Source organism: Oryctolagus cuniculus, chromosome 1 (assembly GCF_051225735.1).
Source record: "Oryctolagus cuniculus isolate XC-2025 breed Fujian yellow rabbit chromosome 1, ASM5122573v1, whole genome shotgun sequence".
Taxonomy (NCBI): domain Eukaryota; kingdom Metazoa; phylum Chordata; class Mammalia; order Lagomorpha; family Leporidae; genus Oryctolagus; species Oryctolagus cuniculus.
The window spans coordinates 115004749-115023276 of record NC_142867.1 but is presented as its reverse complement, the minus strand read 5'-3'; the positions used below and the strand labels follow the sequence as shown (position 1 = coordinate 115023276).

Here is an 18528-nt window from a genome sequence, read left to right as displayed (position 1 = left end):
AAAACTCAAAAATGATATTTTATAAGGGTGACAGTAATGTAGTATTTATTTGACAGAAGTAGAACAAAGAGAAGGAATTTAGGGAAATGGGTAGAAGGGTCATTTGAGATAATGAACTTGGTTCTAGGTGTAAGATTTTTGATGTGATGGTGAAGCACACATGTGGAGATGTCCAGGAGTGTGATAAACAGCAAGGTGCCAAGTGCAGAAATCTGAATTCTGATGGTGCTGAAATCCTCACATGCCAGCTTGAAGCTGTGAAACTAGAGACTCTGAATAATTTAGACCCCACACACTCTAAAATATAAAATCCAACCTGTCACTAAATTATTCAGATTTGATTTTACTCTCGTAATTAACTGAGCAAAGAATCTGCTTTTTTACATATTTTTACAAGTAAAAAAATAATGGATTTTTGAAAATCGTTAATGACCTCTGAACTGGCCTAGCAGAACTGTTTTGTTTTTTTTTTTTAAGATTTAGTTTTTATTTATTTGAAAGGCAGAGTTACAGAGAGAGAGGGAGATGCAGAGAGAGAAATCTTCTATCCACTGGTTCACTGTCCAAATGGCTCCAACAGCCAGGGCTGGGCCAGGCTGAAGCCAGGAGCCAGGAGCTTCATCTGGGTCTCCTACATGGGTGCCATGGCCCAGGGACTTGGGCAATTCTCCACTGTTTTCTAAGACACATTAGCAGGAAGCTGGATCAGAAGTGGAGCAGCCAGGATTCAAAATGGCGCCCATAGGGGATGTGAGTTGAAGGTAGCAGCTTAATCTGTTACATCACAATGCCTGCCCCAAGAATTATTTTTTTTTAAGTGAGGAAAAGCTCACCTTCTGTGAAATCTATTGATACATGTTTACATACACACACACACACATACACACACACACATACCTGTGTAAACTTCACCCAGATCAAGATATAGAACAATTCCAGCCTCTCTACCCAGATCTCTTCTGGCCTCATCTCCAGGATGATCACAATTCAAAGCACCATTCACATAGATTGTTTTTTCCTATTGTGCTTCCTATGAAATGACTCACATAATATATGCTTTCTTTTTGCATTTAAAGGCATTTTCTAACATTATATTATGGAGAGTTTTAAACACACAACAAAGTGGAAATAGCTTGACAGTGACTATTCATATATCTGTACTCAAATACTACCAGTAACATTTTGCTGTTAGAGTATGCTCTTTGAATTTTAAATTTATTTTCTTGTCTTCTGTTTTCTTCATTCATCTTTTCTCTAACACCTTTCCCTTCTTTCTTTGATTTTTAATTTCATTTTTTCTCCCAGAAACCTTTTATTTAAGGTATACAAACTTCATACATTTTATAAATACAACTTTAGGAACATAGTGATTCCCCCTCCCTCTCCTATTCCCACTCTTATTTTTTTACCAAGATCTATTTTCAATTAACTTTATACACAAATATTAACTCTATACTAAGTAGAGTTCAACAAATAGTATGAAAAAAATAACTGTTCCTCAACAGTTTTTTTTTTTTATTTCTCTTTTGATTTCTTCTACGACCCATTGTTCATTCAGGAGCATGTTGTTCAGTCTCCATGTGTTTGCCTATGTTCTAGAGATTCTCGAGTTGTTGATTTCCAGCTTCATTCAATTGTGGTCAGAGAAGATGCATGGTATGATTTCAGTTTTTTAAATTTGCTGAGACTTCCTTCATGGTCTAGCCTGTGGCCTATCCTAGAGAAAGTTCCACGCACTGGAGAGAAGAATGTGTGTTATGCAACTGTAGGATGAAAAGTTCTGTAGATATCAGTTAGATCCATTTGGTCTATAGAATCAATTAACTGTTGTTTCCTTGCTGATTTTCTGTCTGGTTGATCTGTCCATTGCTGAAAGTGGGGTATTAAAGTCCCCTACTACTATTGTAGGGGAGTCTATGTCTCCCTTTAGATCCATTAACATTTCTTTTAAATAGCCAGGAATCCTGTAATTGGGTACATATACATTTATTATAGTCACATCTTCCTGTGGAATTGATCACTTAATCTTCCATAGTGACCTTCTTTGTCTCTTTTAACAGTTTTTGTGTTAAACTCTATTTTGTCTGATATGAGGATGACTACACCAGTTCATTTTTTATTTCTGTTAGCATGGAATATGTTTTTACATCCTTTCACTTTCAGTCTGTGTGTCTTTTTGTTGGTGAGATGTGTATCTTGTAGGCAGCAAATAGCTGGTTTTTTTTTTTTTTTTTTCCATTCAGCTAGTCTGTATCTTTTAACTGGAGAATTGAGGCCATTTACATTCAAGGTGACTATGGATAGGTACAACTTGGCCCTGCTGTTTTTCCATAAATATTCCTATTGTTTACTTTGGATTTCTTTTGTACTTTTACTGGGAGATTTTCTGCCTTCACCTTCTTTCATAGTGATGACCACGTTTCTGTGATTCTGTGTGTAGCACATCCTTAAGCATCTTTTGTATAGCTGGACAAGTGGTGACTAATTCTTTCAATTTCTGTTTGTTATGGAAGGTTTTTATTTAATCTTCATTCATAAATGAGTGCTTTGCAGGGTATACATGAGAGTATTCTGGGTTGACAGTTTTTTTTTCTCTTAAGACTTGGAATACATATTGCCATTCTCTCCTAGCCTGCAGGGTTTTCTGATGAGATGTTAACTGTGAATCTAATTGGAGATCCTCTGAAAGTAATCTGGCATTTCTTTTATGCATATTTTAGAATCTTTTCTTTATGTTTCACTATGGAGAGTTTTACTACAATGTGTTGTGGTGAAGATCTTTTCTGGTCGTGTCTATTAGGAGTTCTATATGCTTCCTGTACCTGGATGTCCCTTTCTTTCTCTAAATTAGGGAAGTTTTCTGTAATTGTTTCATTGAAAAGGCTTTCTAATCCATTCATTCTTCCCATGCCTCCAGGAACTCCTAAGACCCGTATGTTGGGTCATTTGATAGTATCCCATACATCTCTAACACTGGTTTTTAGCTTACTAATTTCTTCTTCTTCCTTCTCCTCCTCCTCTTCTTCTTCTCCTTCTTCTTCTGGCTATGAAATTTCCAGAGATTTGTCTTCCAAATCAGATAGTCTTTCTTTTGCCTCACTGAGTCTGTTTTTAAGGCTTTCCACCACATATTTTATTTGATCTATTGAATTCTTCATTTCTAAAATGTCATTTGGATTTCTCTTTAAAATCTCAATTTCATGGGAAAATTTTTCATTCACGTCATGTATGGATTTCTTTAATTCATAGTGAAGTAGCACCTTGACAGTAGGGACTCCATTTTGGAGCACTTGAGACTGCATTCTGGGAAAGTAACCCCCCCACCATGAGACTCTGGTCTGAAACTATGATCTCAAATAGTCGGACAATAGCAGTGCACTATATCACCCTTAGCAGAGCACAAAACCCCTAGCATGATTGCTCAAGCTTGAAAGTAGAAAGGTTACACCTGGGTTAATGATAAAGATGTGATTTGTCTATGTCTTACATATAATTTGAATTAATGTCAAGATCATAAATGATAATTGTACGATTGTAACTGGTATTGTCAAGATTATGATGGATATTAATTTCACCTAGGTCTTAGGTTATGTTGACCCCAGTAACTATGTACTCTCTTTGGATTTTTTTGTACTCTCTTTTGATCTTAGCAACCGTGTATAGCAACCGTGCCCCCCCCCCCCTCCCGATTTTGCGGTTTTTGCCTTTATAAACCCTATGCTGTAGTTCCTCGGGGCTGCTCTGTTCTGGTTTGATCAGACAGCCCCAGCATGCTGGAAAAATAAAATAAAAAAAAAAAACCTTTGCAATTTGCATGAGAGAGGTCTTTTGGAGTCGTCCCTTGGGCAGTGGGCATTCTCGACCTTAACAATAGATTTGCTTCTGATTACTTTTAAGTAATCCTATGATCAATTTTTTGGTTTCCATTTTCAGCATTTCTTCAACTTCTTCATTTTCACACTCTAGTACTGAAGTGTTGTGTTCCTTTGAGAGTGTCATGTTGTTTTCCTTATTCTTGAGTCTTGAATTGCTGAGTTTATTTGCAGGCATTTGTGTATATATCCCCCCCACCCCGTGATGGTTTTTATCTTTGGACTATGCCTCTGTGGATTATGGAGTGTCTGCTCTTTCAGTGAATACCCTGAGGCGTGTGCTGGGTGTAGCCAGGCTAGCTTGGGTCACTAGTCCCAGTGGGTATAATATTTGTTCGCATTGCCACAAGAACCACACAAAGCATCCATGCAGTCCTCGGTGTGAGCATGGATCCTGAAGCAATGACCCTCACCAGGGAATCAGGGAATCCCGAGCATGTGGAGCCATCCACAGTGACTGCCTAAAGACCCAGCTACACCCTGCTCCCTCACATGCAGCCATGATGTTTTCATAGTCCTAGCACACAAACCTCCCATAATCATGAGCACCCAGCCCCCTGTCAATTCCCTAACCAGCCTCAGGTGGTAGCTAGGCACATGGATACCAGCTGGCACAGCTGTTAAGTATGTCCAAAATGGCCCCTGCCCTCTCTTGGCTAGTTACAAGATGCTAGGGCCAGTGGTCTGGGAGAAAGAAATGTGTCCCCTTTTATTTCCTCTAGGTTGGCATGTACACTGACCCCACAGGGTTCCAAGCCTGACGCATGTTAGGCTCTCCCTGCAGCTTTATTGCCAGTTGCTTAGGCAGCTGGCATCTGGTCTTGCCTCACTCTCCAAAGCTGGTGCTGAGGCTCTCGGCTGCTGGGGTTCTGAGCTGTGTGTGTCCACAACCTCCATGTTGATCCACAGTGTCCCTCTAATTTGCCTGGAGTTTCCTCTGCCATTTTCTTCCTAAGTCTTCCCTGAGATTGAGCTCTCTCCACTTTTTTTTTTTTTTTTTAACCATCTTCCCCTAGACTAGAGCAGTAAGCTCCTTCCCTCTTCTGCCATCTTGGTCCCTCCAGAAATGTCACTCTTAGCAAAAGCTGAAGTATGCACTAGCTCAGCCAATTTCATATTTTGTGATTACATTTTGCATTCTATCTCCATTATTGGCTTATTAGCTGTGTTTCTTTCTTAGTGTTTTCATAGGATTTATCATAACTTAGTGCTTAGAAATGTACCTGTAAAAAATATTAAACTATGTCATGCATAATGTAAGACCCTTACAGTGTACTTTCATTTCTGCTCTTGTCCATTGGCCTGTTGTTTTAAGGATTTGACTGTATTTGACAGAAATTTAGAAAATTCTTTTTTTTTTTTTTTTTTTGAGACAGAGAGAGAGAGAGAGAGAGTGTGTGTCTATCTGCTGGTTCACTTCCCAAATGGCTGCAACGGCCATGGCTGGGGCCAGGCTGAAGCTTGGAGCTAGGAACTTCATCCAGGTCTCCAACATGGGTGGCATGGGCCCAAGGTCATGGGCCATCTTCTGCTGCTTTCCCAGGTGCATTGGCAGGGAGCTGGATTGGAAGGGGAGCAGCCACAACTTGAACAGACACCCACATGGAATACTGGCACTGCACGCAATGGCTTAACTTATACCACAGTAACAGCCCCTGAAAATGATTTTCCAAAGTTTTTTTTTTTGTATTTATGCACAATAATCATTTTCAAACTCCTCCATTTCTTTGTATAGAGTCAAACTGCCATGTGGTATTATTTTGCTTCTGTATAAAAAAGTTCCTTTAATATGCCTTATAGTGAAGATCTGTTTATGAATTAAATTCAGTACTGCTTGAGAAAGTTTTTATTTTACCTTCATTTATGAAAGATTTTTTATATTTTATCTTAAAGGCAGAGAGACAGGGACAGCCAGAGAAAGCTCTTTTATCTTCTGCTTCACTCCTCAAATGCCTACAAGAGCCATATTTGAAAGGCAGAGTTACAGAGAGGCAGAGGCAGAGAGAGAGAAAGAGAGAGAGAGAGAGGTCTTCTATCCCTTGGTTCATTCCCCAAATGGCCACAACAGCTGGAGTTGGGCTGATCCGAAGCTAGGAGCCAGGAGCTTCTTCTGGGTCTCCACGTGGGTGCAGGGCCCAAGCACTTAGGCCTTCTTCCACTGCTTTCCCAGGCCATAGCAGAGAGGTGAATCAGAAGTGGAGAAGACAGGACTTGAACTGGCTCCCATATGGGATGTCAGCAAGGCAGGTGGTGGCTTTATTGGCTATGCCACAGTGCCGGCCCTCTTGAAGTTCATATTTATTGTTGTATATATCCATAGTTTTAAAAAGCCTTTGTGTAGTAGTACATTATATAGATATTCTGCATCTTTTGTTTTTTCCCCCATTGTTGGTAGATATTTGGCTTGTTTCCAATTTATGACTATTATTAACAAATTTGATATGAAGCTTTTATAGACATCTTTGGTGGACATAACCAAAGATTTATTTTTTTATCTTTTGGAAGACTTCATTGTGTCAATAGGTATTTAGCTTTTGCGTCTCTCACTGTGTGTATTTAATCAATGTTGGATCTTCTCAGAAAGAATTTGACTTTTTAAATTGTTGGTAGGCATGAAGGGAAGTTATTTGTCAAATATGTTCCTATACAATGTATCAGGAGGATTCTATAAATCCCAATGTGCCATTTTTAATGTTCAAAGGTAAAGCAACTGTAGTTAAATTTTTTGCCCACCTTTGTTGGAAAAAAATCACACAAACACATGGATAGCATTACAAGGTCCTGCCTGTCCATGCACAGATGCAGAATATCATGCAGAATAGCACAAATTTGGTATAATTAAGATTTTCTGTTGAATCCTACTTCTGTATCTTGTTAGCTATTTGACCTTAAGCAAATCATTCACCCACAGTCAGTTCCACATCTACAGGTTCTACATCTGTAGAGTTGACGAACTAAGATTGAAAACATTCAGAAAAAAGAGTCTATACTGAACATGCACAGACAGTTTCCTTGTCATTATTCTCTTTAAAATATAGTATGACAATTTTTATGTAGCATTCACATTAATTACCTTTTTTTTTTTTTATTTTTGACAGGCAGAGTGGACAGTGAGAGAGAGAGACAGAGAGAAAGGTCTTCCTTTGCCGTTGGTTCACCCTCCAATGGCCACCGCGCTGATCCGATGGCAGGAGCCAGGAGCCAGGTGCTTTTCCTGGTCTCCCATGGGGTGCAGGGCCCAAGCACCTGGGCCATCCTCCACTGCACTCCCTGGCCACAGCAGAGGGCTGGCTTGGAAGAGGGACAACCGGGACAGAATCCGGCGCCCCGACCGGGACTAGAACCCGGTGTGCCGGCGCCGCTAGGCGGAGGATTAGCCTAGTGAGCCGCGGCGCCGGCCACATTAATTACCTCTTATAAGGTATCTAGAGATGACTTAAAATATTTAGGAGAATATACACAGATCATATGCAAACATGATGGTATTTTAAATGAGGATGTGAGTCTCATAGGGGTCCTGAGCCAATGCCTTGTGGATACTGAGGGGTGACTACACTTGCTTTAGTTTTCTCGCCAAGAGAACGGTATGAATATATATCTTATGGGCTTGAGATAGATGTTAAACCACCAGCGTGGTTACTTTTCCTGGGAGACTTGCTAGGCTTTTTAAGGAACGTCAGGATGTAAAAACCATGTATGAGAAAGGGAGCATTCTCCCAGGGGGGTGTGTGCATAGGCAAAAGCATGAACGTGGCGATTTATTTGGTATCTTCCTGAAATGACACATTGAAGAATTGGGCTAGCGGGATGTGTTTATAAAAAACAGTAGTTATTGAAATATTTGGGTGCAGAGGCAGATAGGAGCTAGACTCAAGCCTGGCAGGGGGAATGATTCAAGTATCCTGCTGAGTAGTGATTGTTTTGTGTTAGGGAGAGAGAATGCACAAGTGTTTGGCGACAGGCAGCTTGAGCACGTTGAGGCTGGTAGGGGGAGGAGAGAGGAGGCATAGAAAATTTGTGCTTTTCATGGGTGAGTGGACTCTGTGGGATCCGTCACACTGTCCAAGGGGAGATTCTACTGAGCCAGCCGGGCAGACGCGTTCACTGTTCTCCTGGTGCCTTGCTTCGGGCGATTTCCTTCCCTTCCCTCTCTGCCAACTCACGTTCCAATCCTCCTTCAGAACCTGGCTCAAGGTTCATCTCCACCAGGAGACCTATTTGGTGTCTGGTTTGTAACTGATTTTTAATCTGGGTCAATGACCTGTTCAAGAAAAATGGTTCCCCATTCTGAACTGCAGGACTGACTGCTGAGAGACGTGCCAGAGCTCTGTAGGCAGCATTGAGAGACAGCACCAACAGGGGTCAGAGGAGCCGCTCCAAAGGAAATCAGAGAGTGGGTCTCACGGAAAAGAAGCCAAGGCTTCCTTCTTGTATTGTCCTTGTCATGTACTTTTCCTGGGCTCATGCCCAGGTCTGGAAGGAGGGGAACAGACACAACTCTGAATGGCTCCACTGTGGGGCAGCATCTGTGTACTTGCACCCCACAGCCTTGGGGGCAGGAGGAGGTCAGAGTGCTACTGAGAGGGAATGGAAGGATTTTAATCAATGCACAGATTAGGCTCACCGTACAATCTATGTAAAGTGGAAATATTTGCATGAAATTAATTTATAAAATACAGTATTGGATTGCTTTTGTAATCACTCTTATTTTGTGACTAAAGAGTAAAAATATTAGATCTTTAACAATTATTAAATTTGCATTTGACTCAAGTATTTATTCAATTCTCTGCTTGGTCATTTTTGTCAGTTTTTTTTCTTTGTAAGTCAATTTCATTGAAGTATAATTTACATAAAATTCATTCTCTCTGAGTTTTTTTTAAAGATTTTATTTATTTATTTGAAAGAGTTACAGCAGAGAAAGGGAGAAAGAGAAAGAGAAATTTTCCATTTACTGGTTACTCACCAGATAGCCATAATGGCTATGCTGGGCCAGGCCTTAGCCAGGAACCAGGAACTTCATTTGGGTCTCCCATGTGGATGGCAGGGGCCCAAACACTTGGGCCATCTTTCATTGCTTTTCCCAAGCCATTAGCAAGGAGCTGGATCAGAAGTGGAGCAACGAGGACTTACACTGGCACTCCGATATGGATACCAGAAATCACAAACTGTAGCTTAACCTGCTGCATCACAGGACTGGCCCCAGACGTGCCATAGTTTCTTTGGAGAAGTGTTTGTCCCAACAACGAATGGTTTTCTTATTACTTAGTTTTGAAAATTCTTTATATATTCTGAATGTAAGCTCTTTTCAGATGTAAGTTTTGCAAACATTTTCTCCCATTGTGTAGCTTGTCTGTTACTTTTCTTAACAGTGTCTTTTGAAAAGCAAAGGTTTTCAATTTTGATAAATTTTTAGGTACCAGTTTTGTCTTTATTCATTGTTTTTCATGATATTTTTGTCCTATTAAAATGTCTTTGCCTAACTCAAGACTACAAAGATTTTTAGCCTATTTTTTTCTTCAAGATTTATTTACTTATTTATTTATTTAAAAGAGTTACACACAGAGAGAAGAAGAGACAGAGAGAGAGAGAGAGAGTTCTTCCATCTGCTGGTTCACTCCCCAAATGGCTGCAACAGCCAGGGCTGGGCCAGGCCAAAACCAGAAGCCAGGAGCTTCATCTGTATCTCCCATGTGTGTACAGGGGCTCAAGCACTGGGTCATCCTCTGCTGCTTTCCCAGGTACATCAGCAGGGAGCTGGATCTGAAGTGGAGCAGTTGGGTCTCAAACCAGTACTGATAGGGATGCCGGAATCACAGGTGGTGGCTTTTACCTGCTAAGCCACAATGTTGTCCTCTATCCTATGCTTTATTTTAGACATTTTATAGTTTTAGTTCTTAGCTTTATGTCTTTATGTTAGTTTTGTGTATAGAACAAGAAAAGAGTTGAAGTTTGTTTTTGCACATGGATTCCGATTGTTCTAGTGCCCTTTAGCCTTAAAAGAATATCTTATCCCCATAGAAATACCTTGCTCCCCGCAGGGTCAATCAATTGACCATAAATGCATTGTCTATTTCTGTTTCATTGATTTATGCTTATGTCAACGCCATACTGACTGATTATTGTAGCTTTGTAGTCAATCTTGAAATCAGCATAAATCTTCCAATTATTTTTTTCAAAACTATTTACTCTATTATAGATCCTTTGCATTTCCACATACATTTAAAAAAACAGATTTATTTATTTATTTCAGAGTCAGAATTACACAGAGAGAGGAAGAGACAGAGAAAGAGAGAGCGAGATCTTCCACCTGCTGGTTCACGCCCCAGTTGGCCACAAAGGCCAGGTTTGGGGCAGGCTGAAGCCAGGAGCCAGGAGTTTCATTTGGGTCTCCCATGCAAGTGCAGGGGCCCAAATGCTTGGGCCATCTGCTGCTGCTTTCCCAGGGCACTAACAAGGAGCTGGATTGGAAGTGGAGCAGCTGAGACACAAACCGGCACCCCCTTCTACATTTTAGAATCAGCTTGTCATTTCTAAAAGCTTACTGGTATTTTGGATGATCCTACATTAAAGTTAGAGATGAATTTGGGACAATTGACATCTTAACAATATTGGGTCCTCTGATCTATGTATACTATATATCTTTCCATTAACCTTAATCTTCCTTAATATCTCTCAGCAATATTTTATACTCTGCAAGTGTGTAAATTTTACACATTCCTTTGCTGGACTATTCCTAAATATTTCATATTGTTGAGGGTATTTTAAATGGTATTAAAATGTTATTTCCATTTATTATTTAGTACTATATAGAAACACAAGTAGCTTGTCTATGTTAGCCCTGTATATTAGTTTTCTATGGCTGTGAAAACAAACTACCATAGACTGGGTACTTGAAACAACAAGAACTCAGTCTCTCACTGTTCTGGAGTCCAGAAGGCTGAAATCAAATTGCTGGCAAGGGTGGTTCCTTCCTCTGAAGGCTTTGCAGGACAGTATGATCTATACCTTTCTCCTAGCTTTTAGAAGTTGCCTGCAATCCTTGGTATTTCTTGTCTTGTAGCTGCATTGCTCCAGCCTCTTTTTGAAGACCTCTCTCATATAGAAAATCCCAAAGGATCTTCAGGAAAAGATACTAGAACTAGTAAGTGAATTTAGTAAAGTTGCAGGGCACAAGGTATGTAAGTCAAATTGTGTCTATCAAAACTATATGTTCAAGTTCTCATCTTTTGTATCTATGAATATGACCTTATTGGGAAATAGGGTCATTGCAAATGTAATTAGGTTAAGAAAAGCCAGTCTAGATTAAGGTGGGCATTTTATCCAATGATTGATGTCCTTACAAGAAGAGAGGAAATTGGGGGGTAGGCATTCGGCATAATGCTTAAGACACTGCTGCATTCCATATCAGAGTACCTGGTTCTAGTCTCAGATCTTTTACTTCCAGTGTAATGCTCACCCTGGGATGTAGCAGATAATGGCTCAAGTACCTGGGACCCTGCCATCTACCTGGGAGACCCAGAATGACTTCCTGATTCCCGGCTTTGGCCTGGTCTAGCCCTGGCTGTTGTGGGCATTTTGGAAGTGAACCAGCAGACGGAAGATCTGTCGATGTTTCTGCCTCTCAAACAAAAACTGAAAATAAAAGAAGTAAATTTATTAAAAGAAAAATTAAGAGAGAAGTTTGGATATGGATCACACAGTGACACAGAGTCAAGTTAAGGAGACAATAAAAACCTCTGTGATCAAGAAAATATTTTGATGCAATATTTAAAAAATAAATATTATCACAAAAATCCATGATGAATGATTATATATGTATATAAAGAAAAGGATCCTCCCTATACTTGCTTGACCCCACCTCGACTTCCTCCCCTTACCCCTGGCCAGGTTGCTTCAATTGCTAGCAACTGCTCTTGCCCAGTGGGATCAATCACAGGAGCCCAACTGCAGGTGCGCAGCATGGTTTCCGGGCCAACTTTACCAAGCTAAATACACATCTGTGTTCTTTTACTGCCTTCCCCCAATTTAGTCCTGCCGTTCCATTGGCCCCTTGTATTCTTCAAGGAAATAACAGGATCTTGAGTAATGAACAGGGTGGGAGCTATCAGAGGAAATTTGACTTCTGTGCTTTTATGCAGTGTAGCCTTTTGCTGTTCCCATCTTCTATTCTGTTTCTTCTCAGCATGCGTTTGATCTTTTCTAATTTAAGCATTTATTAAGGGTCTGCATTGCATAACAGTACAAAAGTCAGATATCGTGTGATATTTTCCACTCTGTTCATTACTCAAGGTCCAGTTTAACATAATCTCTACTACGAAATTGTCTCACCCAGCTCTGTTCTTTCCCTCCAGAAAGAATCTAGATAGCTCTTGTATATAAATTTGTACTGATACTCTTCTATCCTATGAGAAAGTTTGTTGAAAAATGAAATTAAGACACAAGTTTGTTTTGGTTCAAAAAATTTTTTTGAAATATTTAGCTATCTGAAAGAGTGGCAGAGAGTGAATGGTAGAGGCACACAGATAGCACACAGAGAGAGAGAGAGAGAGGAGAGAGAGAGAGAGTGAGAGAAACACACACACATAGAGAGAGAGAGACTTCTGTTGGTTCACTTCCCAAATGGCCACCAATGACTTGGGCTGGGCGAGGCTGAAGCAGGAGCCAAGAACTCTATCCTAGTCTCGACATGGGAGACAGGGACACAGTACTTCCACTTCTTCCACTGCGTTCTCAGGTATAGTAGCAGGGAGCTGGATTGGAAGCAGAGCAGCCATGACTTGAACTGACATTCTGATATGCGATGCCTGTATTGCAAGTGACAGTTTAACTTGCTGTGCCACAATTCCAGTCTCTATTTTGGTGCTTTTGAAATGTATGCATAGTTTTTTCCTATTGCACATTTTTCCAGGAACTTTTTGAGGTTTCCTTGTATCTCCTCAAGGCAAGGGATTGTATCTCACTGGTGTTTTACGAGCACTAAAGTAGAGAAGATAGCAAGTGCTTGTTGAATAAATCACTGCATGAATGAAAAAGGTGGTTTGTTTTGTCACATGTGCAGTTGGGAAAGGTACTTAATCACCAACATTGCCTTAGACATTATGTTCTTCAGGGCCCTGTTCTGAGTCCCTTTCTCTTCCTACTTTCCCCTGTGTTCTTGGACGATCTTAGTTACCACCATGGCTTGAGTTACCATCTGCCATATGTCAGTCCCTCCCAAGTCTCTATTTTTAGCCTAGATCTGTCTTCTGAAAACCAGACCCATAATTCTAACTCCTTACTTGATAGCATCAGTGGGTGTTTTCGCAGGCACCTCAGACTCAGCTTAGTCTGCCAAAACTTAATTCAATCTTGAATTTCTCTACCCACTCCATCCCAACTTCCTTCACATCCTTGTTTTTTCTTTTTTTCCTATGATGTTCCCTAAACAGTGAATGTTGGTACGATCCAGCCAATTGCATGATCCTGGTACCTGGTAGGCACCGGTTAATATTTGTTAAGCTATCAAGTGCCATTCACTAAAATGGCCAAATCACTGGGAAATCATAGATATGGCAGTGACATGCAAGAAGTTGTCTTGGTCTCGATAATAAATAGCTCGTATGTGAGTAGGCTTTGTGAATTTCCCAAGTTTTCACTTTGGGTGTCTTTGGAACATCAAACACATCAATGTCGCTCATAAGGCCTTAGTTTAAAATCAGACCTGGACGCTAATTATTTGTGATCCTCTGTGAAACTGTCTGAAACGCTTTGCTTTAGACATGTGGGATTCTGTGCCCTCTCACGAAGTCTTTATGTAAGTGCCAGGATGTGTTCTTCTGAGAAAAGCCTTACAGGGAGCGGGGATATATTGGATAGCATCATATTGGGAATGAGGCTCAGAATTAATCTTTCACTTACAGGCTAATTTAGAGGCATCAATTATCATCAAAGAGCACGGGCTCTGGGAATCAGACTGAGGTGAGTTTGAATTTTGGTTCTTTCATTTACTAACTTTGACTTTGAATAAGTTATTTAAGCTTCTTGCAGGGCAGTGCCTTCAGCTTCCAAATGGAGACTGTTAAGCATAGCATAGGGTGATTTGGAAGTAACTGTGTAAATAAGCCCAGTATTGTAAAGAAAAGGGAAATAAAACAGAGAGGAGACAGGATACGAACCAACAGCCAAAACGAATTTATTCAAGGGAAAATCAATTCGTGGAAGTGGCCAATTGCCGGCACACACACAGATCAAACACGTGGCAGACAGCATGGTCCTCCAACAGGCTGAGCTGGTTTCTTGAAAGAAGGCAGGGGAAAAGGGGAAAGGGAATTGCACCTGCTTTCAGGCAACGAGCTAAAATGGCTGAGGCTTGTGTCCTTTTCCCGGGAATCATGGTCTTTGGAACCAGGAACTCTCCATAAATGTAAGTTTCCTTTGCTTCCCTTGTTAGAAGCATGTTGTCTTCCCAGTTAGAGACTTTGACGGTCAGTTTCCTCATCTGTGGGGGAAATAATGATACTATCCACAAGGCTGTTGCAAGGATGAAATGAGTTATGCTCATGTGCAGTACATGACACGTTATAGTGACTATTATAAATATCAGAGAATTCTGTGTCTTCCTTCCCAGTAATACCTGATTGCATGGCTGAGTCTGTCAGAACTTCTGGTCAACCTTGAGGCCCTTGGTGTGGGAGGACTTGAAGATGGAGGAGTAGTGTTGCTTTGCTCACTCATATGGTTCAATTCTGCTCAACAGCAATGCTTACGAGGGGAGAATCTTCTATCTTCTCGATGTGATGCGTGCATGTCCCAGCTTGCACGATCAAATCTGCCTTGGGGCTTTTCATAGATGGGAAATGACCAGGCCTTGAGAGCTCTGATTGGTTATTTCTAGGTACCCCCATCTCCTGATTGGTGTAAACACAGGCCCATACTCTCCTACATAGTAGCAGCAGTTCAGTTTTGATCAGGCAGCTGCTGCCTTTGCCCAACCCTATGGTCTATCCTTTATTTCTTTCACTGTGCACAGTGACACTGCCCCATCTCCTGGCGCCCCTCGCTGTTCACCCCAGAACAGTTGATGGCAGTCCATTCTTTTCTAACACCCAGAAAACTGAGCTTTCTACACCTAACAACTACAATAGCAGCAAAAACAACTTGTATTTCTCTAGAAACATGACTTGAGCAATAGGAAAAGAGGATAATTTTAGTGAGTAGCTTTTACAAGGGAGGAAGTTGGGGAATGGGCATGGCGGGCAGGTTTTCCTAGTGGCTGGTACATATTGAGATCATACCCATTGTAAAAAGCCATTTTGAAGAATGGGTTGAGTAACAGACGAATCTCACTAAATCTCTATGACAGATCCTGCCAGTCATTGGCTTACCTTCAACTAGTTACTTCAAAAGCCTGCTGTTTGAATTTTGGGGGATGTGGCATGAATGGGAGATAGTAGATGAAAGTTGATTAGTAAGGAGAGATGGGCTAGATGGGGGGGGGATTTCCACCTTAAGAGACTTGTGGAATCTGGGAGCAAACAATTTATTATGGGAACCTCCCACTCCCTTAATAGATTGCTGCTGGCATCTGTTATTTCTCAAAGAAAAAAAAAGTCCTGTTTCTTAGAAAAAAATTGGTGAGGCAAATACAGGACATTCAAATGCAGCGGTGGGAACAGCAAAGCAATGCACTTGGCAGGAATTCAGAGCCAGCCAATTGTCTTTATTGAAATGGTGCTGAATGAAAAACTCGGAGGAGGTGGTGGCATCTTCTTTAGTAGGGAGATAAAAAATCAGGCCATCCCTACCCAGAAAACAGAATGTATGCAAGGTTTTCTTTTGTTGTTGTTTTCTTCTTCTTTTTAGTCTTTGTCTTTTCTTATCTCCAAACAAAGAGACCTGTGCTTGCTACTGAAACCCCATAAACACTGCTTGCTCACCCCGGTGGTGGTTTCTAAACCAGGTATCCACCCGGCCGCGGCCAACCCTAACCACTCTCCCCGCGCGACCCCGGGCTCGCTCGGCCGGCCGCAGAGCAGGCTCCCCCACGCCCCGCCCCTGGCGCTTGCTTCTAGAACGTGCGTTTTCCTCTCGCTCTGAAGAAGGGTCAAACGTGAGATTCTAGGAGAGAACAATTACAATCTTGAATTACTCCAGGCGTCTCACAATTAAAGGCCACACTTCTGGATTTTTAAATTAGGAATGAGCTACGGATTGGGTAGAGCCCGTCTTGCTCCGGAGACATTCCCTGTCTTCCAGGATTCTGTTCTTGCCAGCTGCTGGCATCTCTCTCTCTCTCTCTCTCTCTCTCTCTCTCTCTCTCTCCCCCTCCCCCCCCCATCTCTCTCCTTCTCTTTCCCCCTTCTTCTCTCCTCTCGCGCTCTCTCCCTCCCTCTTTCTCTCTCCTCTCTCTCCATATATATTTTTGGCTCGCCTGGCACCTTCAAATACATTACCCCGTCCTTTCATCTCCGAGATGACCTAAAGTGACCTTTTGCTCGGCGGGAGACGTGATTCAACTGATAATAAAAGAGTCTGGGGGCAGGGTAGGGAGGGCGACTGTCTGCGCCCCCAGCCGGCTGCAGGAGAGCCGCGGAGGGGGGCGGAGAAGCAGGGACCGTATCCATTTAAAGATAAATGCGCAGCTTTTTTTTTTTTTTTTGCCGTGCCATTTCCTGTAATGAATTTTGCACATGTCACCTATCACACGAAGGGAAGAGGAGGGATTTGGGGAAGGCAGAGCGCTCTCTTTGTTTACCCGAGGTCCTCGGCGGTTCAGCCGCGCCGGTGGCCGTGGGGAGCCGGGAAGGGAGCGGGGCGGGGCGGGCGCGTCGGCGGGGTCCCGGGACACCCGCAGCGCCCCGCCCCCGCTCCACGGCCCCAGGTGGGGGCCCCTGGCCTTGCCGCTGCCTGGCTTTCGGCCTCGGGTGTTTGCTGCTGGGAGCCGCTCTGCAAAGCAAGGGCTCCTGCTAAGCCTCGGGCGCAGCCTTCCCTTGCGTGTCACCGCGGCAGCCTCCGAGGGCGCGGGCTTTGTGCCGAGGCTTTATGCTTTGTTGTTTTAGGAAACCTCGCCTTCTCACTAACTCCACAACTCCAAGTAGATGCCAGCGGCGAGGCTCATCGATCGTCCCCCTCCCCCGCTTGCTTTGAGAAGGGGGAAAAAAAGAAAAAAAAAAAAAAAAGAACAAACTATTCGGATACTCTGGGAGGTTGCAGGAGTTGCCACAGCAACAGCTGTGAACCTTGCACAGCCAAAGGCTCTGCCTTCTCAAAGATGTCCCCTTTAAAGGGACATGACCAGGGACACAGTATCAATTTGGTGTGTGTGTGCGTGCGCGCACACACATCCTGGACACTGCTGCAAGACACAAAGGCACACTTGGCTGGTTCTCTTGTAGTCAACAAGCTCAACTAGGTGAGGTGGGAGAGAAGAAAAAGGTTACAGAACCTCTGCTCCAAAGGCTTGTGAATGCTGGAATGTATTTTAAGGGGCTCTTGTCCCCTCTTAGGGTCATAGCTTTTCTAAGGACTGGGATCATCAGTCTCTCTCCATCTCTCTCTGTCTTTCTCTCTCTGAAGAGCTTCTATGAGTTGCTTTGAGCCCAGAGAGAGGAGGAACTCCTTTCCTTGAGCCTGATTCTGCCGGAGGGACGCCATAGGCTGCAAGTTCCATGAAACCCAGGAGGCTTGTTCCACGGTTCCTCTTTCGCATCTTCCGGCCTTCCTTGGAATCCATTCATTCGTGAGCTCCTCACTGATGCCTCCTGCACCGTCTCTGCCCTGGTCACTGCGGCTGTCAAAGGAGCAGCAGCAGTCTGCTCTCAGCTCCTGCCCTCTAGGGGCGCGCCGTCAGGGTGCGCAAAGAAACAAGTCAGCAGACAGTTCTGTACACGGACAAGTGACTGGAGGAGTGTGGTGCTCACAGATCTGTTACTGTCCCCTGGTCATCCCGATTCAGTCCTTGGTTGGTTAGAGGAATCTCTGACAGAATACCCTCCTCTCCTCTGCACCAATCAATACGCCACTGCTTTCCTTCTTTAAAGGTGCCCCTGAGGCATGCATTTGGCCTAGTGGTCGAGACATCAGTAAAGATGCCAGCTTCCCGGCCGCTGCTGTGGCTCACTTGGTTAATCCTCCGCCTGCGGCGCCAGCATCCATATGGACACCAGTTTGAGTCCGGCAGCTGCTCTGCTTCCAACCCATCATTCTGCTGTGGCCTGGGAAAGCAGTAGAAGATGGCCCAAGTGCTTGGGCTCCTGCAGGTGCATAGGAGACCAGGAAAAAGCACCTGGCTCCTGGCTTCAGAACGGTGCAGCACCAGCTGTGGCAGCCATTTGGGGAGTGAATCATCGGAAGGAAGACCTTTCTGTCTCTCTATCTCTCTTACTGTCTATAACCCTACCCGTCAAATAAAAAAAAAAAAGACGCTGGCTTCCTATATGAGAGTGATTCCAATCTCCTAGTGCAGGCGCTGGGAGGCAGCAGTTGATGGTTCCAGTAGCTGGGTCCCTACCACCCACAAGAGAGACCTGCATTGAGTTCCTGGCTCCCAGCTTTTGCCTGGTCCAGTTTTGGAAGTTGTGAGCACTCGGGGAGCAAACCAGCAGTTGAGAGTTTTCTGTCTGTTTCTTTTTCTCTGCCTCTGGAGTAAAACGTAAATGTCTTCTTATAGGACGTGGGT

At 42.9% G+C, this 18528-nt stretch overlaps 2 long non-coding RNA genes across 3 annotated transcripts in view; one reads left to right on the top strand and one right to left on the bottom strand.

Annotated features, from left to right (window-relative positions):
* Window positions 1–10616: 10616 nt before the first annotated feature.
* On the bottom strand, window positions 10617–17192 carry LOC138846137 (uncharacterized). 2 transcript variants are annotated; one of them, XR_016235215.1, is made up of 2 exons: window positions 16606–17192; window positions 10617–15968 (listed from the first exon to the last, which is right to left on the bottom strand). It is a non-coding gene; the product is annotated as an uncharacterized LOC138846137 (long non-coding RNA). The 2 variants fall into 2 exon arrangements; XR_016235214.1 differs by lacking the exon at window positions 16606–17192 and adding an exon at window positions 16304–16460.
* The window catches only part of LOC149128562 (uncharacterized), a 43138-nt gene continuing 38647 nt past the window's right edge, over window positions 14038–18528 (top strand). The window contains exon 1 of the long non-coding RNA XR_016235219.1: window positions 14038–14274. This is a non-coding gene — a long non-coding RNA (uncharacterized LOC149128562). The remainder of the gene's footprint in view (window positions 14275–18528) is intronic.